Genomic DNA, 25939 nt, shown 5'->3' with positions numbered 1-25939 from the left:
GAAACGTCTGTACCCCAAAATCATATCAATAAAAAAAATCAGCTCAGGGTGCAAAAATTTTATGTTTTAAAATATATTTTGTTAAACTTTTATTTTTTACTGTTTACGTTATTTTTAAGCCCCTTTTAGAGACCTGGAGCCTTTTTTATTTTTTTTCTAAATGATATTTACCGATAAAGTTAATTTTTTTTTTCTATTTTGAGAGATCGGACTTTTATGTGTATTTTATATATATATATATATATATATATATATATATATATATATATATATATATATTTTTTTTTTTTTTCTTTGAATGGGAGAAAAAAGAGGGTTAATCACATTTTTCTGGGTTTTGTTTTCAGAATTTTTGGCACTAGCTATATAATATATAGCGCCAAATTATATATATTTTATAATATATAATATAATAAAAAAAACACAGCTCCATCGGCAGAAAAATGAAGGGGAGGAAAAAACAAACAAACGGAAAAAGCAATAATAAAAGAAAAGTAAAAGTTGCACGGTCGTTAAGGAGTTAATGTGGATTTTGTAGCAGAATCAGCTTAAAAATCCACAGGATAAAAACTGAAGTGAAGAAATAACTTGAAACCGCATCAAATCTATGAGCCAGACTGGTGAGGTCAGTCCCCGTGCTGCCCTGTAGGCTCCGGTCGCATCTGTGTGAACTGCCCCCTATCAGCGCACAGTCACATCTGCAGGAATCTGCACTGGCTGAGGTGGGCGTGGTCTCCGCCGCTCGTGCAGCCACGTCAGCCCTGACTGCTGCCTCCCCTAATAAAGTTTTTTCCGCTTTGAAGCCGTCGCTCAGTGTTGCCGGGAGTTGTAGTTTTGCGCTTCTCCGCTCTGGAGGTTCCTCTCCATGGGCTGCTTGTTGGGACCAAGCTGAGAGCAGGAGGTGAGATCCGGGGCTGGGGGTGTTGGGGGCTTGGTGGGGTCGGCAGGGATTTAATCGGCCGCGGGTTTTGCATTGGTGCAGAGCTGGGGTTCGGCCATTATCGCTGCAGAAGTTGTGTCGCTTGCGGATCTGGGCTGCAGATCTTGCGATCTCCCTGATCGGAGTTAGAGATCTCTGGCGCATAGTTTAAGGAAAAATAAAAAGTTTTTTTTTTTTTTCAATTTCTCTGCTGAGTTTTGTTCCCCACCCCCGTGACGTCACTGCCATCTGACAACCAGATAAAGTTTACTTTTTTTTTTAGGTCCTGCATTAAATCTTATGATTATTGCTATTTTATTTTTTATTTTTTTGCAATTTTTATAATAAAAAAAATAAATAAAAATTCCATTAGTTTTTTTTATTTTTTTTAATATACTTGTTGGATGATAACCAGCTGTTTTCAGCCACAGGACTGATGTATGGCGACGGCGGCTGTCTCCCCGATTATATCATTTTCCCACTTTCCCTCGAAGATTTGCCACCAAGCATAACTGCCGAAAAACTTTCTGACAATCTCTCGTAGAAGTAAACGTGTCCGTGCTGGTTGTCACAGCCATAAACTCAGCTAATGCTACAATATGGTCCTGATTTTTTTTTTTTATATTATTATTATTATTATTATTAGTCCCTTAGACCTTTAGGGTTGTTATCTGCTCTGGAACTACAACTCCCAAAATAACGTGTGTGCTATTTTTTTTTTTTTTAACTTTTTGGCAATAATAAAAATATCCAATAAGGTGGCGGGAAAAAAAAATGTAAATAACAAAAATGATGTACAGTATTTTAGTTCCTGCAGTCCCACCACCCCACAAAAAAGTTCAATAAAAAAACCCCAAAATACCCTATATACCCCAAAATGGTATCTTCAAAACATCATCTCACCCCCGCTTAAAACAAACCCCTTGATGGCTCCATAGATGGAAGAATAAATAAGTCAGGTCGACACAATTTTTTTTATTTTTTATTATTACTTGTTTTTTTTTTTTTAACATTTTCTGAAATTTTTGAAAAAACTTGATAATTTTTTTTTTTAGATTTTTGCCCAAAATCCCTAAAATTAGTTAAAAAAAACCAACCCCCCCCCCACTTCCATGGACCTAAAAAAGACCTAATTATGAACGTTAATGTGCGATATTTGCCCCCGGATTTGGAGAAAATCATGTATGTGCCCCACTTATCAAAACTGCCTTAGTTGCCAATAGCAACCAATCAGATCTCCTCTTTTATGTCGTAAACCTCTGTGGTAAAATGAAAGCTGCGCTGTGATTGGTTGCTATGGACAACAAAAACCAGTGTTGATTAAATTTTCTCTAATGGCTTTTTCAAGTAAATCGGCCATTTATGACTTGGGTGGGATTACATGGTGGGGGGTTTTGGGAGCTGTGTTAACGCTCTGGCTCATAGAGATTAGTAATAAATCGAGAGACCCACATACGTCCTGTAGTAGAAAAGGCTTGTTGATGTCAGTAGGGACAGATTTCATAACTGATGGTGGATGCAGAACTCCATACAATTCAATAACGGTGGCCAAATATGGGTCTTAAAGGGGTTGCCCTTTGGATATTATTATATATATATTTTTTATTAAAACCATTGATTTGGGTTTTGTTAAACATTTTGCACCGTTTGGATTACAGGCCTTTTTAGATGAGCGAATAAATTCGAGTGGAATTTTGGTGGCCGCCATTTTTTTCCTCCCAAATGTAAGGTGCTATTAAAAGGTTAAAAAAAAATCCTTCTACTCACCTCTCCGGTCCCTCCTCTCCTCACTGTCTGATCCTTGTTGAACCTTCTGATCCCTGCCTCTTGTGCTGACGTCCATGGGCCTCTCAAACTGAGCTCTGATGAAGCCCGGGGATGTTTTGTGCAAGGTGACAACTTCCATCGTGACGTCATGATTATTCGTACCCTCCCGGGATTTCTGCACATGTGGCAAGGACCAGAAGATTCAACCAGGACTGGACGGGTGACAACTGAGAGGAGCTCAGAGAAAGAATGAGTTCCCTGACAGCTTCTCAGTTAACTCATTCATCTGCCAGCAATAGACGGAGCAACACAGAAGCGATAGAAGGCAATCTGCGCAAATTTTTTAATGAATCTAACAGCAAAAATTATTTTTTAGCACCAATTACATGGGTTAATTAAACCAGCAATTCTTCATCCCGTAACCTACGCATGACGGCCGCGTGGTGTAAATCCCATAATCTGTATGGTAAATAATAAAGAATTCTCTGGCATTGAGCGGGTGCTGAATATGATGGTGGAGCGGAGTCAGGAGGGTGCTGTGCAGCAGAGAAGCCTCGCTCTCTGGCCTGGCCTCACATGTACCTGTAGCACCGTCACAGTTCTGTACTAAAGCTTTGGTTGCACAGTTTTTGAAGTAGGTTTGCTGAAAAAATGCAACTGTTATGCAAAACTGCGTTACAATAAAAACTTAAATTGCAAGGTATGAACACAGCCTATGCCTACAGAGCCATTTCCTGTGAACACAGCCTATGGGCCTGATTCTTCAAACAGTTTTAGCCAGTTTTCTGGCATAAAACTCTTTGAAGCTTTGCAAATTTTTGTATCAAATTTGTGCAAATAGTTTGTAACTCTTATTGTTTTTTATGCTAGTCCTGGCCTGATCATTCAAAGTGGGTGGAGCTGGGATGGGGGCGTGGCCAAACTCGCGCTAACAAAGTCATCGTAATTTACTCCAGAAATTTACAACCGAATCTGGCTGATATAAGTTTCTAGTGGCGGTAGTGGAAAGATGCACCAAATTCATTAATGAGGCTCATACCCCTTAATGAATTCAGCGCATTGCACTACTTGCATTAAAACTGGTGCAAAACGCCGTTCTTAATGAATCAGCCCCTGCCTAGAAAGCCGCGGCCCCTGCCTAGAAAGCCGCGGCCCCTGCCTAGAAAGCCGCGGCCCCTGCCTAGAAAGCCGCGGCCCCTGCCTGTAAAGGCGCTCCGCCTGCGGACGCGGCCCCTGCCTGTAAAGGCGCTCCGCCTGCGGACGCGGCCCCTGCCTGTAAAGGCGCTCCGCCTGCGGACGCGGCCCCTGCCTGTAAAGGCGCTCCGCCTGCGGACGCGGCCCCTCCCTGTAAAGGCGCTCCGCCTGCGGACGCGGCCCCTGCCTAGAAAGACGCGGCCCCTGCCTAGAAAGACGCGGCCCCTGCCTAGAAAGACGTGGCCCCTGCCTGTAAAGCCATTTTCTAGTTTTGCCTATTTTTGTTAAATTGTACGACAACTATCCAGCCATTATTACAGCTCCTATATCACTTGTTTGTCATAACCTTCTAAAAAATATCTGCTACTGCTTTTGGTATACAGCTCCTGTGCAGACCTATGTGTCTCCATGGTAACAAGCTAAAAAAAAAATCCCTGCAGTTATATGTTCCTCCTTCTGCCTATAGGCAGTAGAAGAGGGGGAAGATGGAAGGAAGTATGACTTCAGTTTTAAGACCTATTCCTTGATTATTTGTAACCATTGAGATGCATAAGCCTGCTTAAGAGCTGTAAACACAAAACGGTAGGAGGTTTTTAAACAGACTATTTGCAGTTTTGCTCCTATTTTTTGTTTATTTGATACATCAGAGTAACTCCAAAATAAAGTTGTGAAAGTTTACAAACCCTTTTAATTTAGCTCCTTTTGTAAGAAAATAAACCCGCCATCCATCTGCAGTTGCAAGGAGTTTGTCTCCAGATTATAGGGATTCATTACCTATAATTGGTGAGATTTACAGATCGAGATGATTGTTCCTGTTCTAGAGATAAATCACCACTCTATTGTTATCTTTCTTGGTCTCGTTTCTGAGTCAGCGGCGATGGCACAACAAGATACTCTACGGCTGGGTGGTGGGAGATGTCTTTTAAAGTGCACCATAGAGAGCTTTGTCCCACTGCGGCCGGCACTGGTGGCGCCGGCATTGTCCCACTGCGGCCGGCACTGGTGGCGCCGGCATAGTGTCGGCCGCAGTGGGACAGTCACGTTGAAGTGAATGGAGTGTAAACAGGAGCAGCACTTGTTGGAGTCAATCCTAAGGGTAAGCCAAGGATAAAGTCTGGTTATATATATTTTTTTTAAAGGGTTTTCTCAGCTGAAACATTCCCATATCTGTATGGAAGATGATAAAAGCTCAGTGGGAGTCAGATTGGAGTACGGTCCCCCCCCATACTGTAAATATATGTGGTCCCCTGTCTGTTTGATTGTAAAGAGCAGGGACCTGTTCTACTGATTGATTGTCCTGATCCTCAGGTCCTTGAACCTACACCAATACCAAACCTATTATTTATCACCTATTCTATAAATGGATGATGAATGTTAAACCCCTTTAAGGCATTGGGGACAGGTAATATCAAACTTTCACCTCAATTTTAAAGGAGTTGTCCATAAGCGGCCACTGATCGGCTGCAGCCTTCTAGTATTCCATCAGAGCGGAAGCACACTGACAGAATACTGGAAGGCTAAAGGCGATCAGCGTCTACTAATTGGCTGCAGCCGTTACAAGACATAACTGTGTCACGAGACTGCAGGGAGAGACTGCGCCGACATCGCTGTAAAGGCTGGAACAGCGGTTCCTTTCTTTTTTTTTTTTTTCTGGATAATTAGTGGACAACCCCTATTAATTCTTGACCATACAACTTCGGTAGCTGCCAACAGCTATTTCTCTGGAGCTAGCCTTTCCCCATACACATGCACTATCGGGTTTAGTTGATCATGCATGCGTTTGCAAAAAGGAAAGTGGAGTAAGCCGCTGCCAGATCACTCTTGTAGCGGCTCATCTTCCCTGATAACAAAGATTGGTGGAGTCGGAGGGTCAGCGCTGCCTCAAGAAGACTCTAGATAGCGCAGGACCCGGCACCCCCATTAATCAGCTGTTTTCAGCTGCAGTTGAATGCGCTGTTCTTGAAGTAAATGTGAGTTGCAGTACTGAGAATGGCCACTATGCTGTCTAAGGAGCTGTGTTTTTCCATTGACTTCTATAGCAAGATGGCATCTTGCGCTGGTCAAGTGCTTACACCATCTGCCATGTTAACCCCTTGGTGTGCACTTCACCGTCCCTTTCAGCACTTCGCTTGGGATCTACAGTGTCTGTCGTTGCATCTCTCCGGCTTGCTGATGCAGGAAATGACTCTAGTCTTTTCAATGTAACCTTGATATATTTTGTTTTGTTTTCCTCCTTTTCTTTATTGTTTCTGGGCTGCGATCCCAGCACTTATAAAGCGATCTCTGCCTGCAAACGTATCTCCTGAATCTACCGCTTATCACTTACATACGAGCAGCAGCCATGTTTCACTGCTGGACCAGCCGTTTGAGCTATTGTATTTCGCTGCGGCATCAGCCAGTTGGCATCAAATCTGCACATGTGGCCCAAAAACAAGAGGCTGGTGCTTGTTAATTATCTGAATGAATCATTACCAGCCATGTCTAGAATTGCTGGAAGATGGCTGCATTTGGCCGGCATTGATTATTGATGGGGGGAGAGGATCTAGTGTTGTGGAGGGTGGTGGTCACTGTACATTTTTGAGCACATTGTGAAAGAAGAAATGCCTTTTATATAAATTTCTTTTTTAAATTGTGTTATATCAATTTTTAAGGTTGTGTTTTGCCAGACACATTTTCTTTTGTAACTTTACTGTATAGACTGGAGCAGGGTCATCTCATTATCATAAAATGGTATTTTAGTGACTACTCTGTGCTGTTGGTAGAGGTCAAAATAGTAATACTATACCCACAAATAAAGCTCCATACGCTGGTCTCTTGTGACTTCCATGACAATGACGACAAGGTTCGAGGTCTGGGAAACGGCTTACTCCTGATGAAGTCCTCAAAACCCTTAGTCCGGATGATTAGTTGTGAAGCACGGGTAGATGACATTGGTTCAGCACAGCAATCCAGACGGAACAAAGGAAGTTGTGGCTGCAGAATGGTATCTGGAAGAGCCAACGGGATCTGTTGGAGCAGAACTGAGATTACGGCATAACAGATAGTTGGGGTCCACAAGGAAAAAGAGGAGAATCCGCAATGAGGAAGTGGTGGGTTTGGCAGAGTTCGCTACAGAGCTGTCAGTGGTACGGCATAGTTGACGCAACGAGCTAACACAGCTGAGTTTGTCATAGAGTTCTCTGCAGAGCTGTCAATAGTAGTACGGCAGCGTTGACGCAGTGAGATGAGTTTTTCACAGAATTCACATAGTTCACATCTGAGCTGTCAGTGGTACGGCAGAGTTGATGCAGCAAGCTAACAGAGCTCTGCAGAGAACTCTGTGACAAACTCAGCTCTGTTGTTAGCTCGCAGCATCAACTCAGCCATACCACTGACAGCTCTGCTGTGAACTCTGTGACAAACTCAGCTGTCAGTGGGACGGCAGAGTTGACGCAGTGAGACAACAGAGCTGAGTTTGTCACAGAGTTCGCTGCAGAGCTCTTAGTGGTACGGCAGAGTTGACTCAGCAAGGTAACAGCTGAGTTTGTCACAGAGTTCGCTGCAGAGCTGTTAGTGGTACGGCAGAGTTGACGCAGCAAGGTAACAGAGCTGAGTTTGTCACAGAGTTCGCTGCAGAGCTCTTAGTGGTACGGCAGAGTTGACTCAGCAAGGTAACAGAGCTGAGTTTGTCATAGAGTCCAATGCTGAACTGACACCGGTATTTGTAGCAGCTGGGTTTGTCTGGGACTTCTAAGCAGGAACACAGTCCATGGTATCGGCGTGGATTCCCAACTAACTACCTTTTAATGGTACCGCCAGATGGATGGTGCCATTGCAACAGGATTGAAGCCCTGCCCACGATGGCGGCTCTGTTTTGTTCTGGTCATGGTAATGGTTGGCAGAGTACCGGACACGAGCAGCCCGTCGCACTGCCTGGCCCTACCCTATGTTTATGACATTTCTCTGGTAACCGCCATTCATTGCAGCAAAAACGTCCTGCTGCATGGACTATCCAGGAAAAAGTGTCTTACTCCAATATGGCTGCCACCAGGGATGCTACAGACTTTAAATCTAAGTAACAACACTAAAATAGAGTTCACAGGACATTCCCTTTTGAATCTAGAAGCGTCCGATCATCTGGAATCTCACGGTAGAGGAGAGGATACGTGACGCTAATGATATCCTGTCTATGAGCACTGTTCACATTGCTCTCTCCTTATAACACCAGGTATAGACCCTGCAGTTCTTCATACATCCCCATACACCAGGCGGGCTGCACATCATCGCGCTCTGGGGTCTGCGTGCTTCGTGACATTGTACGCCGTGAATGTTGGAACGTCCTTGATCTGTGGAGCCATTAGCTATTTTATTTGTGTGTCTGCGGGGATTAATTTAGTGCAGAGTAAAAGCCGGGATTACAGCAGTCTGCACGCGTGGAAAGACGTCCTCCCCTACGGCGTATAGGATCGTCACGGTACAGTAAGTCCGCAGCTTTGGCTCTTCACTTGTAAGATGTAATAGACTCCACTAGAATGTGAGATATTAATATTGGAAAAGCTGCAGAATGTTGTGTGTGTTTTTTATCCATAAAACTTCGGGTGTAAATTCTGGCATTTACTCCGCAGTAAGGCCAGCGTTGACCCGCCAATTACGGACCACCAGGTCCGAATCGGCCACAGGCCTCTTGACCATAACATAACATCCTCATGGGCATACGAGTTGGAGTCAGTAGACCCTCGTCCCGTTCGGACACCACGGTGTGTCTTCTGACCATGGAAGTCAGACATAAGAAACTGGCCTTAAAAAATAGGACTACATAGGGTTTGTAATTTTATTCTGAACCTTTAGCCTTTTACCATGGAGACATATAAGCTTGTATAGGAGCTGTATACTCAAAACAACCGATTAAACAATCTTCCATCAGTCTTTCTACTTACCGCTGGCCGGTTCTCCTTCTGATCCCATCTTCTCTTCTGGCATATTTGATGGGTGAACTGACCGGTTGCTGCTGGTGGCCACGCGTCAGTGGTGGAAGAGAAGGAGAGGAGATCGGTAGGGTAGGTAAATTGTCAGCAATGATTGTCATTCAATGATTTAGCCAACCATTCTGCTCTTGCTTGCAATCATCTACACATTGCAGCTCTCATGAGAACGATTGTTTCGCCACATCCTCTCATGTAGTTCACGTTATTCTCGACTGTTCCTGTTTACAGCAGGGGGATGTGCTACCGACAAGTCATCGTTATCGCTGTGAACAAAAAAAAAACGCCAAACGATTGGCTTATGATATAGACTGGGAATGTGTCACGCAAGGTGTAGGAAAGGCTAAGTGCAACATGAGGGAAAGGGAGCCCAGGCACTAGGGAAAGGGGTAGTGGAGACCTCCTAGGCTGATCTAATATCACCCTGACTCCCCTGTCGTTCCTATATTGGTTCCTCACCAATCGCCGTACAGGAACCTAACCCTGTATATCCCTAGTGCTTGGCCCGGGATAGGAAAAGGGGGGTTGAGCACTAGTCAGTCCCCACTAGCAACTAAAGACAACAAGGGAGACACACACGGGGAAAGTAACTTAGCTTGAGCCGACTTCAGAGAGATGCACCAGAAAAGAAGTAAGCAACAGCTCCAAGCCAAACACAAGGGAATATGTGAATATTACCGGCTCCACCCTGCTGCAAACAAAGTATTTAAACACCCAGGCCTGGGTGTCAGTTAGCAGAAGGGAGGTAGTCGCTGGGTCCTAGAGTGAGACAGGTTCAAGAAGGTGTCTGTAATGCCAAACGAAGAGATCTTCTGCAACCAACTGCAGGGTGACTGTCTGGCACACCTGTGACAGAATGATCATACGACGATGATCGCCCCGGTGAGAGGCCATTAGACTGTTTGCAAAGTTGCTTTATATTTTACACTGAGGCACTGAGCGGCCAAAGATTACAGTGTGCGGTTGGGTCGCGATCTTCAAGTAGCCGTGAGCGTGAATTGCATTTAAAGCAGGGGTCGACAAAGTTGTTCAGAATCTAGGAGCCAGCCAAAAAATTTAGGAGCCAGAATTTTTTTTAAGCAAACTTGGTTTTTAATTTAACAAAAAAAAACATTACAAACGTTATAAACAACATTTTACTTTTAAAGATAATAAATATTATATTTTGATATTTTAGATTTTAGGCAACATTCTAGTGTTTTTCACTTTGCTTTTTGTGGCCATGAACATGCCTTGTGATTTTAGAGCTGAAGTACCAGTGGTCCACAGCCTTGGCAGGATCAAACGCCTTCACAGATGGCCCATTCATGGTGATCATAAACAAGTCACTTAAATTCAGATCAAGGATGCAAGAAGAAAGTTTATTTTTGACCATGTTCATCAAACTAAATCCTCTTTCACAACATGAGGTTGAGACAGGGAGCACCGCCACAATCGACAACAGGTTTCCCAGAACTGGAAATCTCTCGGTGTTGGAGAGTGCCAAATCCAGAAGCTCTCACAGTTTCTTTCCTTTTCCAAGGACCTTAAACTCATACCACTCATTGAGGAGTGAGTGAATGCATTGGTCATCACTTTCAGGTGGAGATAGCTGTTTACGAAAATGATGAGCCAATGCAGTAATCTCAACCACACCGTAGTCTTGCAATGTTGCTCCTGCTGGCCAGGCAAAGGTGTCAAACACTGCGGTGGATCTTTCAATATTTATATCACTTAGAAATCGCACTGTCAAGTATTTAACTGCATGATTAATTAAATTAGCTTTTTCCTGCTGAATTGATGCAGCTACAGTGTTGCTCAGTCCATGTAGCTGTACATTTTGAAACAGTCCTTGAAGAGATGTTCCTGAGACAAATCTGGCCTCATGTTGTTTTGGTGCATCTCTAAGTGAATTGATTGTTGAAATTGTGCTTTTCACATGCAACTCAATTGTGCTTAAAAAAAGCTCTTCCCTTTGAAATATAAGTGACAAGTTTTTAAGAATTTCCAGATAGTCCAGTAGAAAATGGAGCATGTGAACAAATTTAAAATCTGTGAGCTTTCTCAGTAAACCATGGGCAGCTGTAGAGGCACTGTCTTTTTCCGCAGCCACACTTTCTAGGTGGATTGTCACGCATTTCCAGTCTTTGACAAGTGCAGACAGAGCACCGACTTTGCTTGCTACCCATCTGACATTATGCAAGTATTGGAATTTCAGAATTGTAAGCTGCAGGTTTTCTGCTACTTGCTTCAGCTGTCGCATTCTCTTAGGTGAGTATTGATAAAATTGGTAGAGTTTCTTTAAAATAGAGTCAAAATCATCAATTAATTTAGCTTGTTTTACTGAACTTAATACACTTAAGTTCAATCGGTGTGCAACACAGTGAATGCCAATTAAATGACTGATGTTTTGGCGTATTTTCTGCACCAAGCCATTTTCGGTCCCAATCATGCTGGCAGCACCATCTGTACCAATGGCAATCAAGTGACTTGAAGAAAGCCAGCCTACAAGACCAAGTGTTCTAAGTTCTACTGTGAGCGCTTCTAAATATCCATCTGCAGTAGCCATTTCAAGAGGAGAAACAGAAAGAAATACTTCTTTGACCCTGTTGTCCTTGATGTACCTGACATACAGAATCAGTTGTTCAACCCCTGCTTTGTCAGTTGAGCCATCTAGCATCAAGCTGACATATTTTGCCTCTTTGAGCTCACTGATTAGGTTTTTCCTGATTATTTCTGCAATATGGGAAATGAATTCTTTACATCTTTTATCGTTTGCATATTCCTGTCGCACAGCACTCCCTAATTTCTCCGTCAACTCTAGCAACCCTTCAAAATCTGTGAAAGGTCTGTTGTTTTTGGCAATATAATAGGCCACATTAACCCCTTAATAACATCTGACGTACTAATACGCGTCTGTGCCCTGGGACTTAAGAGCCAGACCCGTATTAGTACGTCATGGCGATCGCGCGCGCACACAGGCTGTGCGGGCGCGATCGCCGCCGGGTGTCAGCTGATTGTCACAGCTGACACCCGGTACTATGTGCAGGGAGCGGTCACGCACCGCTCCCAGCACATTAACCCCCGCGATGCTGCGATCGAAGTCGATCGAAGTCGATCGCGGCATTGCGGGGGCAAGGGGAGGTGATCGCCGATACTCACCTCCTCTTCCGGCTTCCAGCGCAGTCTGCAAAGGCTTCCCGGGTGTTGCCATGACGACCCGATGTCGTCATGACAACATCCGGGTCACCAGAGAGCAGGAAGATTGCTTGGACATGCGCAGTGCATCTCCAAGCAATCTTCACACTGTGCACTTCTGACAGCCTTCATGGCATAGGGATGGTGCTCCATTCCTGTGCCATGCAGGCGATCAGAAAAAAAAAAGTGAAAGTCCCAGAGTGGGACAAAGTAATAAAGTGTATAAACTGTGTGAAAGTGGAAAAAAAAAAAAAAAAAAAATGTGCAAAAATATTATAAAAAAATAAAAAAAATAATACACCAAAAATAAAAATATAATGTACCCATCAATAAATATTATTATAAAAAAAATAAAAAAAAAACAATAAAAGTACACATATTTGGTATCGCCGCGTCCGGAACAACCTGACCTATAAAACTGTCCCACTAGTTAACCCCTTCAGTGAACACGGTAAAAAAAAAAAAAAAAAAAACAAGCAAAAAACAATGCTTTATCACCATACCGCCAAACAAAAAGTGGAATAACACGCGATCAAAAAGACGCATATAAATAAAAATGATACCGCTGAAAACGTCATCTCGTCCCGCAAAAAACAAGCCGCCATATAGCTCCATCAGCCGAAAAATAAAAAAGTTATAGCTCTCAGAATAAAGCGATACTAAAAAATATTTTTTTCTATAAAATAGCTTTTATTGTGTATAAGCGCCAAAACATAGAAAAATTATACAAATGTGGTACCGCTGTAAACGTACTGACCCGAAGAGTAAAGCTGCCTCATCAATTTTACCACACGCGGAACAGAATAAAAAAAAAAAAAAAAAAACAATTCCTGAATTGTTGGTTTTTGTTTATTCTGCCTCCCAAAAATCGGAATAGAAAGCGATCAAAAAATGTCACGTGCCTGAAAATGGCACCAATAACAACGTCAAGTCATCCCGCAAAAAACGAGCCGTCACATGACTGTCTGCCAAAATTTGGAAAAATTATAGCTCTCAAAATATGGCGATGCAAAAACTAGATTTTACAAAAAATGCGTCTTTTAGTGTGTGACAGCTGTCAGTCATAAAAACCCCATATGATTCTGGCATTGCTGTAATCACACCGACCCGAAGAATAAAGTCGTCTAATCACTTATACCGCACAAGGAACGGCGTCAAAAATAAACTCTTGAGTTAGGATTGGGCTAGGGTTAGGGCTGGGTTTGGGGCTAGGGTTGTGCTGGGGCTAGGGTTGTGCTGGGGCTAGGGTTGTGCTGGGGCTAGGGTTGTGCTAGGGTTAGGGCTGGGGTTGGGATTTTTTTCAAAAGTAAGAAAAAAAGATGACGATATGGCGACTAGTGTTGAGAGCAAGTGCTCGCTACTTGAGTTTGCATCGGGTGCTCTGGTATGCATTTAGTATCGTGGGTATTTGAGTGACATGCTCGAGTCTCTGCCCCATATGCTTCGCGGCCAAAAAACTTTACGGGGAATGCCTGCCATGCACGAGCGATCCCCGCATGTTTTTTTTTGGGTGTCTAATAACCGTGAAACATGCGGAGCAGGGACTCGAGCATGTCACTCGAGCACACGCTGTACATGGTGCATACCTGAGTACCCGATGCAAACTCAAGTAGCGAGCACTTGCGCTCAAGAATAATGAAAACTTATTCAATATGATGACCTAATGTAAACAAATAATGTGCCGTACCTCTGGGTTCAAAATGTTCACTATACACCTTAATAAAATCTTTGAGGGGTATAGTTTCCAAAATGGGGACACTTGTGGGGGAGCTCCACTGTTTAGGCACATCACGGGCTCTCCAAACGCGACATGGTGTCCGCTAACAAATTGAATGGAAAATCGGCTCAAATTGTTAGCGGACGCCATGTTGCGTTTGGAGAGCCCCTGTGTGTCCAAACATTGGAGCTCCCCCACAAGTGACCCCATTTTGGAAACTAGACCCCCCAAGGCACCTATCTAGATGCATAGTGAGCACTTAGAACCCCCAGGTGCTTCACAAATTGATTCGTAAAAATGAAAAAGTGAAAATAAAACACTTTTTCATTTTTATGAATCAATTTGTGAAGCACCTGGGGTTCCAAGTGCTCACTATGAATCTAGATAGGTGCCTTGGGGGGTCTAGTTTCCAAAATGGGGTCACTTGTGGGGGAGCTCCAATGTTTGGGCACACAGGGACTCTCTAAATGCAACATGGTATCCGCTAACAAATTGAATGGAAAATCGGCTCAAATTGTTAGCGGACACCACATTGCGTTTGGAGAGCCCCTCTGTGCCCAAACTTTGGAGCTCCCCCACAAGTGACCCCATTTTGGAAACTAGACCCCCCAAGGCACCTTTCTAGATGCATAGTGAGCACTTGGAACCCCCAGGTGCTTCACAAATTGATTCGTAAAAATGAAAAAGTGAAAAAAAAAACACTTTTTCATTTTTATGAATCAATTTGTGAAGCACCTGGGGTTCCAAGTGCTCACTATGAATCTAGATAGGTGCCTTGGGGGGTCTAGTTTCCAAAATGGGGTCACTTGTGGGGGAGCTCCAATGTTTGAGCACACAGGGACTCTCCAAATGCAACATGATATCCGCTAACAAATTGTCGGCTCAAATTGTTAGCGGATATCATGTTGCATTTGGAGAGTCCCTGTGTGCCCAAACATTGGAGCTCCTCCACAAGTGACCCCATTTTGGAAACTAGACCCCCCAAGGCACCTATCTAGATGCATAGTGAGCACTTGGAACCCCTAGGTGCTTCACAAATTAATTCGTAAAAATGAAAAAGTGTTTTTTTTTTCACTTTTTCATTATTACGAATCAATTTGTGAAGCACCTGGGGGTTCCAAGTGCTCACTATGCATCTAGAAAGGTGCCTTGGGGGGTCTAGTTTCCAAAATGGGGTCACTTGTGGGGGAGCTCCAAAGTTTGGGCACAGAGGGGCTCTCCAAACGCAATGTGGCGTCCGCTAACAATTTGAGCCGATTTTCCATTCAATTTGTTAGCGGATACCATGTTGCATTTAGAGAGTCCCTGTGTGCCCAAACATTGGAGCTCCCCCACAAGTGACCCCATTTTGGAAACTAGACCCCCCAAGGCACCTATCTAGATGCATAGTGAGCACTTGGAACCCCTAGGTGCTTCACAAATTGATTCGTAAAAATGAAAAAGTGTTTTTTTTTTCACTTTTTCATTATTACGAATCAATTTGTGAAGCACCTGGGGGTTCCAAGTGCTCACTATGCATCTAGAAAGGTGCCTTGGGGGGTCTAGTTTCCAAAATGGGGTCACTTGTGGGGGAGCTCCAAAGTTTGGGCACAGAGAAGCTCTCCAAACGCAATGTGGTGTCCGCTAACAATTTGAGCCGATTTTCCATTCAATTTGTTAGCGGATACCATGTTGCATTTAGAGAGTCCCTGTGTGCCCAAACATTGGAGCTCCCCCACAAGTGACCCCATTTTGGAAACTAGACCCCCCAAGGCACCTATCTAGATGCATAGTGAGCACTTGGAACCCCTAGGTGCTTCACAAATTGATTCGTAAAAATGAAAAAGTGTTTTTTTTTTCACTTTTTCATTATTACGAATCAATTTGTGAAGCACCTGGGGGTTCCAAGTGCTCACTATGCATCTAGAAAGGTGCCTTGGGGGGTCTAGTTTCCAAAATGGGGTCACTTGTGGGGGAGCTCCAATGTTTGGGCACACAGGGACTCTCTAAATGCAACATGGTGTCCTCTAACAAATTTAACGGAAAATCGGCTCAAATTGTTAGCGACACCATGTTGCGTTTGGAGAGCCGCTGTGTGCCCAAACATTGGAGCTCCCCCACAAGTTACCCCATTTTGGAAACTAGACCCCCCAAGGCACCTATCTAGATGCATTGTGAGCACTTGGAACACTCAGGTGCTTCACAAATTGATTCATAAAAATGAAAAAGTGTTTTTTTTTTTCACTTTTTCATTGTTACGAATCAATTTGTGAAGCACCTGGGGGTTCCAAGTGCTCACTATGCATCTAGAAAGGTGCCTTGGGGGGTCTAGTTTCCAAAATGGGGTCACTTGTGGGGGAGCTCCAAAGTTTGGGCACACATGGGCTCTCCAAACACAACATGGCGTCCGCTAATTATTCAAGCAAATTTTACAATCAAAAAGTCAAATAGCGCTCCTTCCCTTCCGAGCCCTGCCGTGCGCCCAAACAGTATTTTTTCCCCAAATATTGGGTATCTGCGTGCCCAGGGGAAATTGCACAACAAATTTTGGGGTCCATTTTTTCTTGTTACCCCTGTGAAAATAAAAAAAATTGGGTCTAAATTAACATTTTTGTGAAAAAAGTTAAATGTTCATTTTTTTCTTCCACATTCAAAAAATTCCTGTGAAGCACCTGAAGGGTTAATAAAGTTCTTGAATGTGGTTTTGAGCACCTTGAGGGGTGCAGTTTTTAGAATGGTGTCACTTTTGGGTATTTTCTGTCATAAAGACCTCTCAAAGTGACTTCAAATGTGATGTGGTCCCTAAAAAAATGGTTTTGTAAATTTTGTTGGAAAAATGAGAAATCGCTGGTCAACTTTTAACCCTTATAGCTCCCTAACAAAAAAAAATTTTGGTTCCAAAATTGTGCTGATGTAAAGTAGACATGTGGGAAATGTTATTTATTAACTCTTTTGTGTGACATATCGCTCTGATTTCAGGGCTTAAAAATTCAAATTTTGAAAATTGCAAAATTTTCAAAATTTTCGCCAAATTTCCGTTTTTTTCACAAATAAACGCAAGTGATATCGAAGAAATTTTTCCACAATCATGAAGTACAATATGTCACGAAAAAACAATCTCAGAATCAGGGGGATCCGTTGAAGCGTTCGAGAGTAATTACCTCATAAAGTGACAGTGGTCAGAATTGTAAAAATTGGCCCGGTCATTAACGTGCAAACCACCCGCGGGGCTTAAGGGGTTAAATAGAATGGTCATATGTTTAAAAATGTCTTCATCCATTTTCCTTATACAAGCAGCCAATGGAGTAGCTTCTGGAGCCAACGCTGCATGTTTAGCCTCCACACAATTTAGATGCTGGAGAGACTTTGCTGCTTTTTGAAGGTTTCAAGTTTAAAGGGTCCTGAAAATCCTTTTACGATCCTAGATGCTTGGTCAGCAATGCCAGGGAAGGAAGCACAAATCTCGCATATAGCTATACCAGTTGTATGGTCAAATTTAAGCCATGCGAGTTCTTTACACCACTCTTGCCTAAATCTCCTGGGTCCAGCAGTTTGACAACGGCTTGTTGATGGGGACTCCTCTGCTGGTGGGTCAACTCTTGTTTCTTCAGTTACCTGTTGCCCGGCACTTTCTACCTGTTGCACTGCGCTTTCAAGAGAGGTCTTTGTAAAGAACTGTGTCATTTTCAGTTGCTTTTCATTTTCTGGTATTCTCTCTGTTGCTCTGCGCTTCATTTTTTTTCCTGAACCCAGAAAAGAAAAAAAAAATGTGCACTTTGCTCTGCTATGCCAATTATAACTTACACATGATCTCTTTACCCTTCTTTGTCCGAGTGGACGAGGCAGTACTCCGGCTTCGTTCTCCCGGCGGCACCCGACTTTGTTCTTCCAGCAGCACTCCGCAGTCCGCCATATAGTACCCATATAATAATGGGATACACTGTGAATATACTGCCATATAGTAACCATATAATTACAGCATATACTGTGTATATACTGCTATACCCTACTTACAAAAAGATTTAGCAATGTAGGAAACTCTATTCAGTGGTGGTCCAGCAGGATAGGGTCTCTCAGCACTTCTAGAGAAGATTAAAAATCAATCTGCCTTATTATCCATATATTTTATTTTCTAACCATAAGAAGTTTCAAATCCTTTTTTGTAGGAACAACACTTTTCTAAATCAATGAAACAACATACTCACCTTTAAATGTTTTTTGGAGGGAAAAGTAAAGATAAATTGTTGTTCCGTTTTTTTCTTGACATTTTTTTTTAAATTTTTACGAATGCTTTAAAAATTGCTTTAAAAAAAATAAATAGATGTCATTACATTTATAATTTTTTTATATTCTCAGTTTTTTTCTCAGAAAAATCAAAGAAACTAATTTTTAAAAAAAAAAAAATGCCTGTTCCGTTTTTTTGTTGACAAACTGTACATATAGACCCCCTCACACACGGCGTCTCCCCGGGGAGCACGGCCTTTGTATGTACTTACACAGGTAGCGGGAGATGAGAACGGGCCCCCGGCCACAGCGATCCTTCCCCCGTAACCCAACTCTCCCTGTCCAGTCCCGGAGCATAAGGGGGGCGGAGCAAAGTGGAGAAGGCGGCCTGAGCGATACTGTCCCTGCTTCCTCCGATTGGATGACTCCGTGCAGGAGGTGGGATTGGATTGAGAGTATTTTTTTTTCTTCTCAACTCCTCAAGCACCAGGCAACATTTTCTAGGCGCCACTGGCGACCAGGCGCCTGGGTTTGTCGAGCCCTGATTTAAAGGGTATTCCCATCTTTAAGCAATGGCATGTTGCTGGACCGCACCTCACCATGGTCATCCGGCTGCTACATTGATCATAGTAACGGCTTTTGAAACTTCATAATGTGCAAAAGAAAAGCATTGCTTTATAGGGGCGGTTACTAAAATCATTTGGCAATGGATAAAGGAGTCTACATGGCCTTTTTTCGAGTGGCTGCATAGTTTTCTGTTTGACTGGTCAAATATTTTCGACGCTGCGCTCTATGTAAAGGGTTATTCCCATCTTTAGACATTATCACCAGTTCTAGAGCCTAGAAAAATTGGAGTGGGACACCCAACATATCAAAAACAGGATTGTTGTATGATTTAAAAAAAGTCACTTTTATTAGGTAGAAGCATTAAAAAATGTATGTATATATAAAGATAGTGGACAAGGTCAAACAGGGTAGGAAATACATGAACAGCAATGGTGGCAATAAATATGTGGGTCCCCCGGGGACAAGGTACAAAAAATCCCATCAATGGATTCATAAATCATGGAGCAATTAGGATAATATATCCACAGTATATACCAATATAAGGCATTTCTGCAAGCTCGGAATCTAAAGATGAAGAAGAGAATGGCCACTGCTCAAGGTAAGAGAGGAAATGGCCAGAGTCGAGAAACAGTTCAAAATAGGGAACTCACCCATGGGGACTGGGGTAACCACGTAGCCGTGCTGTAGCCCCAACGCGCGTTTCGCGTGGCTTCCTCAGGGGGCTGTGGTTGTGGATGGGGTGGGCATCAGTTAAATACCCTCCTGGATGCATCGCTGATGAATGCAGCGCATGCGGAGTGACAGCGTCACCCCGCACCGCGTCACGTCCGGCCAGTTTCCCGGGGGAGCGCGGGCAGTGACGCACAACGCTGACGTCACTACCCACAATTCCCACGTACGGAAGCCCGACGGGACGCGGCAAAGAAGAGGACGGCACTGCGCATGCGCGGCTCAGCTGCGACCATGACCGATGAGGGCAAACGAAAGGGCAGGAGTCGCTCTAGTGCAGAGACAGATGATGAATTGACAAGAAACGAAGTACATGTGAGACAAGTATCCCATTCATGTTACAAAAGAGTAGTGATGTCGCCATGGGTATATATTAGAGGGGGGATAAGGATGAATATATACTTTTATAGATGAAACAAAAACAATATTACCCATATAGGGCACAGTAATAGCTGCGACACCAAGTTCAAATATACAAAGATATATAAATTACCACATTAAAAGCACATACATAATATATGGAGGTCGGATAATTACACACTTTGTAAACATTCAAAAGCTGATCTTGTCAAAAAGCAAAATGCATGGTCATGGCAGTAGGACGACTCCTAAGAATTATTTGTAACGTTGAATATTAATAAGTATTGCAAATGCCCGTCCTATATACGTCCAAAAAACATCCAAGATGGTATGGAGGTGTAGATATTACACCTCCATACCAGTTCTTTCGAAAAGTGGAAACTTGCATATTGGTTGGGGTCTGATTTCTAAAAGGAGAGTTGACCGGGCATGGGCACCTCCACTACATAGAACTGCCGGAGATGGCCAAGTACAGCGCTCAGATTTTTCTCACAGTCCCATAGATAATGATTGGGGCAGAGCTGCGCATGACCGGCCACCGGTCCATCCAGACTGGATCCCTGATCCCTGGATCCACCGTCAATTACAAGGTCATTCCATCATCAATCAACAATGGATAATATGTGGTATTGGTGGCATAACTATAGGAGATTTGGAGGAAGCAGACGGCCCTGGGGCCAAAGGAAGCCCAAAGGTGCCATATAAGAAGAAAGTTATCATATATAGCACATGGTTGCTGGCGACCTGTAAGAAATGTTGCCTTGGGGCCTCTTCACCACTGGTTTGGTGCGCCATCACTAGGTCTTAGTATTTTGGGTGACTCTCGCCATTGTTTCTCCATGACATGCGCTTGTCCTCATGCCTGACTGTACTAAACTTTCCCATTTCAATGACTTTTACCTTCTCACTCCGCCGCCTCGTTGGCCGTTCATTAAAGCCGTATAATTACAGCAGGTCGTTTGCAGCTTTGCTGATCCATGCATTTGTGACCATGTAAATGTAATGGGATTTTCTTGTTGTCATTTTATTAGAAATATATGTCCTTTAATTAAAATCCTGCAGCGTGAGCGGCCGAACATGCTGAAAATGTCCTGGCTGATGAGTCTCGCGTTAATGGGAAGATGGCTGCCAAATCCTGGCCTGTACATGCTCCAATCTGAGATAAATTGCTCTGATATTTGACTTTATGCGGCATAATTACCTGCGTTCTAAATTTCTATTTCTGTATCACTTGTTTAATATAAAGAAGCCGATCTATTCGTTAGAGATGTGCCATGTGCGGTGCAGTTGAGCACAAGGCCTTATTTGTATCACTGCGTCATCCATGTTACGGTCACAAGTCCCAGCCTGACCTCAATTCTTGTGACTAACACTCATATACAGTCATGGCTGAAAGTGGTGCTGCCCCAGAAATTGTTCCAGAAAATGAAGTATTTCTCCTTGAAAATTATTGCAATTACACATGTTTTGTTATACACATGTTTTATTTCCTTTATGTATTGGAACAGCACAAAAAAACTGAGAAAACAAAAGGCAAATTGGACATAATTTCACACAAACCCCCCAAAATGGGCCGGACAAAATTGTTGCCACTTTTCCAAAATTGTGGGTAAACAACTTTGTTTCAAACATGTGATGCTCGTTCAAACTCACCTGTGGCAAGCGACAAGTGTGGGTAATATGAAGATCACAACTGAAATCAGATAAAAAGGGGAAAAGTTGATTCAATCTTTGCATTGTGTGTCTGTGTGTGCCGCACTAAGCATGGAGAACAGAAAGAGTGTAGCATTGGTGTCTCTGCCTCCTGCTGGGCAGAGACTCTGTTCTCCTCCTCATCGCCGCGGTCCTGGCTCGGCGTTTTCCTGCTCCCCTGCTGCTGTGGCACGCACCGCGCACAGCTTCCCAGGCACTGTGCTTAGGGCGCGCATTCCCTCCCTCTTAAAGGAGCCACGCGCACCATCCTAAAGCGTCCCCGGCCAATGGCCGGAGGAATTCTCCTATATAAGGCACCTCCTCCAAAATGGAGGTGCCTGTGCAAGGTTGTTGTTCCGTGTGCTAACACTTGCTTCAGCCCTCAGGTCCCGCTGCCTGTCAGTTCAGCCCACCAGTCTGTCTAATAGTTCTGCCCGCCTGTCTGCCAGTTACCTGCCGTGTCCGCCAGCCTGCCTACCTGGAGCACCTGCCAAGCCCGCCAGCCTGCCTACCTAGAGCACCTGCCAGTTACCTGTCGTGCCTGTCAGCCTGCCAACCCGGAGTACCTGTCTGACTATCTGCCGTACCTGCCTACTGATCTTCCTGGACCACCCGTCTGCCTTCCTGCCGTGCTCATCCGCTGTACCGTCAGTTCTGGTCATCTGACCCGTGGGAGTCACCTGCTCTCACACAAGGTCGGTCCCAGAGTAGCACCTGGTCCCCCTGCTCGGTCCCTCCTTGGTTCACGGAGTCGACTAAGCTGCCGTGTGACCTTAGTCAGGCCGAGTAGGCACTTAGTCACGCCCCTCTGGTCCCTCCTTGCACCGAAGCACAGAGGTTCCACCACCCGGACCCGTAACAAAGAGGAGAAGAGAACTGTCTGAGGACTTGAATTCAAATTGTTGAATAATATCAACAATCTCAAGGTTACAAGTTTATCGTCAGAGATCTTGATATTCCTTTGTCTATGCTGTACGACATAATCAAGAAGTTTACAGCTCATGGCACTGTAACTAATCTCCGAAGCTGAGCATGGCAGCTTCATGTATTTCTGGGTCGGTAGATCTGCCGGTCAGTCTATGGACTGCGTACCAATCTGTGCCTGATTTATACGGCCATCTAACTGCGCCCCAACGGTGATAAAAGTTCCTCGTTCTGCCGATCCAAGCGGTGGTACCGCCGCTGATTAGGATAGTAATATCTTATTTCAATAGGAATTTCATTTTTATTTCATTTTTATTTCAAGCCCTTTACTGATGGTAGAGGGATTTCTTTTGTTAGGCTTTTTTATATTACATTTTTTGGCTATAAAGCCCCCAATCTATGTAAGTATATGCCGAGCAGTTGCATTCGCCCTCCTTAATTTCATATTGTATTCCACTGTATAGTAAAAAATGTGAAAACTATGATTTTCTCACACAGCAAAAAATAAAATACTCTTGCCATCTTTCGGGCCTCATTTAGACTACATTTCATAGAGCTGAAATCACCAAAGGAAACATATGTGACATGTTTGGAGAGTTCAGCTCTGCGGAATTATGAATACAGCTCTGAAGGATGATACCGGCTGTAATTCATGATCAGTACCAGACCATGTCATGCATTGTGGTCACGACCATGGGATTCCTACAGAAATTAATGCAGATCCTTGAAGGTTCCTTCATGTGGATGCCCTGTTGTCCACTTACAAGTGTTGCCCATTGATCGCTAACAACCATATTGCTCCCATATTACCAAAATCACACCTGAAACCAGATAAAAAGGTTAGAAATTGACCTATCTTTGCGCTGTGTGTGCCACACCTAAGCATGGAGAACCCAATGAGGGGAAGAGAACTGTCTGAGGACATAAGAACCAAAATTGTTGAAAACAAGCCAGTAGTCCTATCAGAAGCAGTAATATTAGAAGCAGTATTGGGGTCCTGATTACCCCTAGTGTGTGCCATAGGGAAATTTAGATTGTGAGCTCCATTGGGGACTGATGTGAACGATGACAATCTTTGTACTGCATTTCTGAATATGGTGGTGATATGCGAGCAAGATGAATAAAGAAGTAATAATTCCTTTAAAAGCCGTCCTGCAGGAAAGGGACCTGTGTGTTGTGCAGTTCCCTCCTCTTCCCAGCACTTTACTTCTGTCTGTTCTCCATTCTTCTCCTTTTTATAACGGTGTAAAGTTTTTAATTAGGAAAATTGCTAATCTTTCAGAAGTCAGCCTTACCGTCTCTCGTGGGATCATGTGATTAAAATACAATTTCATCACGGAAAAAATTAAAACTAGGCCTATTTTTTTTATTTTTTTTTATTACCTTTTTTAATGGTAACATGATTAAAAAAAATTATATATTTTTTAAATAGTAATTATGATTGTGCCAAATAATTGATGTGAGCCTTAACTTGGAAATGTGAGAAATTGATGGCTAGTTTGTAACGCTGAAAGAGGATCTCCTTTTGCAAAAACTATTTTTAATTTATTATAATGCATGATTTTAGGCCAGTTTCAGACATTCGGGTCAGCCGATCCGCGACTTCACCGTCTGTACTCGGGCCGCGATTCAGTCCACCACGTCTGCTCCCTCAGGGGTGGTCCTCAGTGCAGCTCCACCTACTTTATTCAAATAATAACCAAAAACCAATTAATATCATAATCGTGGGTCCACAGTATCACACCGCGACCCACAGAGATACCACTCCAAAGATTGTTATAGCCACAGGAGAAAAAACAGGAGTGTGTGATATGGATAATCAAAATAATAATTTTATTAAATAAAACATTAAAATTACACATGATAAAACCATTTCTGGATAGGACAGGTAGAAAGAATTGCTAGCCATAGGGAGTTTGACCAGTTTAAAAAAAAACTTTAGCAGCAGTGACTATTAATGTGCAACACAACATAGAGTGCCATCACCCTGCCTAGTAGTGAAGTTATTTCAATGTTATATACTGGGAAGTGTACAAACTCACAATCCAAAAGGGGATTAATGCCTTATATAGCCATAATGTGTTATTTTATAATCTACCCAGTGGCATCCAAAATAAATATAAGCAATTTTCCCCGAGTGGAGGCAGGCACAAGAAAAAAACAAAACAAAACGGGTGGGATGAACCCCCTCAGGCCCGACGCGCGTTTAGCGTGAGTGAATAGTCGCTTTCTCAAGGGGAGGTTTTTTTGTTATTCAAATGATGCATCCAACAAAAGTAGTGATTATCCCATCCACACAACATTGATATGGCCACCAAAGCTGAGAGACTACAGAAAACCTTAGAAGGAGCTGTCTAGATTAGATGAGCCAGATTGCTACTTATGGTAATGAAACTTGGATCCCGCCTTACTGAGATTGGTAATGACTAACCTCCTATTCCTGGGAAAAACTCGTATTATTGGTGATCTCCTTGAGATTAAGAAGCGTTTTTTTTTTCTTTAAGTGTCCGTGTACTTGTAAGCCTGTGACAAGACTCTCCACAACTGTAGACCCATGACCTTCATGATGTAGACCCACCAAGTCACCGCCCGGATATTCTTCTTTTACCCCCTAATTGTTGGAGGCTTTTTAGGTTGCTGTAGTCCATAATTGCTATGAGGGGGTGTCTGCACCTGGCCAGGGAAGGGAATAATGCCTGAACGCCTCATTACTGCTGAATATATACAAATATATATTGAGTGTTCATTCAATGTGAATAATGAATCTACTTCTGCTTTACAGGCTGCAGTAAAGGAAAAAGGGACGTCCCCTGAGGATCAAGAAATCGATAACTTGAAGGTATGGTTACCATGATATATGTCGGGAGGTAGTTTCTGCTTGTGAAGTAACTCTGTCCACTGAAACAGACCCGAACAACCTACCCACAGTATAGGTGATAACTGATTGATCTGTTGGGGTCTGGGACTCACACCGATTAGCAGAATGAGGCTTTTTTTTTTTTCAACCCCATTAGAATGGGATTAAAATTTGCCGTTCTGCCCTGTAAGGTCCTCACCATGATCAGCTGATCATGGCAGGTTCGGTGCCGGAGTTCCAGCGGAAAACAGCTGATTTTGCTGGTGAGTGCTCGTCTTTCCCTTCTGACTCAAGAAGAGGGATCCTGATCAGGAAAACCTATTTCATGCCCATATGCCTTTTATAGGGTTGTCTTATGAAGTGAGACCGTCCTTTACAAGCCAGAAGAGAGAGAGTGCTATGTACGAGCAGCACCCGTTCTGGTGGACTTGTGCAGTCCTTGCATTACGCGGACCTCCATTAATCTGAGTATCATTCATGTAATACTATATTCCTCCAGCAGTGGCCACTGCAGGGAAAATGCCCAGCTGAACCCAAGAGCCAGATCCGAGGCGATCATCTGATCACCCCAATGGCAGTAATCTGAAACGTGTTGTCTTAAATGAGACGAATCCGAGAAGGGATCAGAGAAGTCAATATCTTTTTTTTTTTTTTGTGCCAATTAATTAATCCTTTTAATAGTCGCGAATGTTTCCTTTGCTCGCCATGTACCTGCCTCCAGCGTGACAGAAGCTCTTTGGGTTTCCTTATCCTCTTGGGCCTGGATATTTCCTACTGAAGGCAATGACTCCTGACAATTACTTTATTATGTGAGATAAGAGGAAATAAAAAAAAAAAAAGATCAAAACCGTTGTCACTTGTGTCCTAGAAAT

General features: G+C 43.3%; 1 long non-coding RNA gene across 1 annotated transcript in view; it reads left to right on the top strand.

The window, feature by feature from the left end:
• The first annotated feature begins 745 nt into the window (after positions 1-745).
• Positions 746-25939, top strand: part of LOC141249509 (uncharacterized) — a 37754-nt gene continuing 12560 nt past the window's right edge. Inside the window, exons 1-2 of the long non-coding RNA XR_012312230.1 lie at positions 746-901; positions 24993-25049. This is a non-coding gene — a long non-coding RNA (uncharacterized lncRNA). The remainder of the gene's footprint in view (positions 902-24992; positions 25050-25939) is intronic.

Source organism: Phyllobates terribilis, unplaced genomic scaffold, assembly GCF_046119375.1.
Source record: "Phyllobates terribilis strain yellow unplaced genomic scaffold, ASM4611937v1 Scaffold_2__4_contigs__length_985480577, whole genome shotgun sequence".
Lineage (NCBI taxonomy): Eukaryota > Metazoa > Chordata > Amphibia > Anura > Dendrobatidae > Phyllobates > Phyllobates terribilis.
Note: the sequence above shows the minus strand (reverse complement) of the source record. Positions and strands in the feature narration are given on the sequence as shown.